We start from the raw sequence: 1,577 nt of genomic DNA on the forward strand, positions 1-1,577 counted from the left end.
TCCCGCAGCCCGCACCAACGGCCTGAGATCTGTGATGCTGGACATCAGTCAAGGTTAAGAAGGCTGCTTTTTGTTCCAGAAAATGGTTTACGGCAAAGGCCCACCCTTCCTTGTGGGATCCAGATAAGACTCAAGGATGCCCCTTTGTTGACCTGTGACAAGGCCTGACACGAATGCCCATTCTTTGCCTCCTAAGTGGTTAGCCGAACTGCGGGCCTCCCACTCAGCAATCGGAACACAATGCTCATGCAGCAACTGTGGGTTAAGATTCTCTTCCTGCCTCGGGCCTCTGAGCTCTGGCCCACCCTCAGCCTGAGCTAACACGAGAGCGCCTTGTGGAGATCAGACTGACCTCCGTGTGAAACATTCTCTAATTGACAATCCGATCACGTCGCCTGTGGGTCCCCTTCCCCAACGTTCCACTTTGACTGGCGGCCCCTGTTCCTCTCTCTGGGGACAGCAGAACCTGCCAAAGCCGGAACCAATCGAAGGCAGGAAATGGTGAGAGAAAGTGCCCTCGATGTTTTCTTTCTCCTAAAAAAAGTGGTAAAAAAGTCACGAGACTTCACTCATAAAAGACAGCCAGCCCGGAAGACCCTCCGAAACCATACAGGCCCCTCCCGGTCTGGTCCTTACAGGTTTCACCACATATAAAAGAACAACCCTGCTTCCCTGACTCCGGCGAGGCTCTCGAATTATCTCGTCGGAGCATCCTGCCCGTCCCAATCACTGTGTTTCCCTCTTGCCGCCGGCATTCTTCTTGGAATTGCCGCTTTGAATAAACTTTCTCTTCAGCCCAGATGTCTTTTTCCTCTGACACCACCTTCTCATGCCCTCTGAGCACTGTACCTACCCCCTGGGAGTGCCATTTCCTCAGTCCCCTGAAGTCCCGTCGTCGCTACCCCACTGCCGCCAGGTGGATGCGGGCCTGCAGTGACCCTTTGGCACGGAGCAGAGCTACTCCCAGGGTTTCCGAGACTTTGCATCTGTAGGGGAGTGGACAGCCTCATCTTTCACTTGTGGCGCAGACTCGTGAGTTTGAACCACCCACCTTGTCGTTAACCACCTAGCACTTAGCTGACTGCATCTCCAGGGGTTCTCCTTAAGGCCGCTGGATGACCCTAAGCCTCTTCAGCCTCTGCAAGGCAGAGAGGAGTCACCGATGGTCACTTAATCCCCCAAACGACCCTGCTTTTTATTTTCCTGGTTCATACTTGATCCTGGCAGGTATTTCTCCTGCTCCCATCTAGTTTCTGCAGTGCTGCGTGTTCCTTACCTTCTCTGCGCCTCCTTTGTTTCGGGGTGCTGAATCAATAATTGTGAGCTCAGGTATGAGATGAATGGACAGGTAAACGGCAGCATGCCCCTCGTGCTGCGTATGCCCCACTCCCCACAAAGAAGGCCCATTCTAAGCACTTTTAAGCACAGCGAATCCCTTCAGAATTAGTCGGCTGCCTCCATTTAGATTTTACTTTTTGAGTTGTTTTTTTCCTCTTGGGCCCAAATTCAGCAGGGGGTGGGTGTGTGTGTGTGTGTGTGTGGGTGTGTGTGTGTGTGTGTGTGTGTGTGTGTGTGTG

Source organism: Echinops telfairi, unplaced genomic scaffold, assembly GCF_000313985.2.
Source record: "Echinops telfairi isolate 266 unplaced genomic scaffold, ASM31398v2 ScPeMD7_18;HRSCAF=68, whole genome shotgun sequence".
NCBI classification, from domain to species: Eukaryota; Metazoa; Chordata; class Mammalia; order Afrosoricida; family Tenrecidae; genus Echinops; species Echinops telfairi.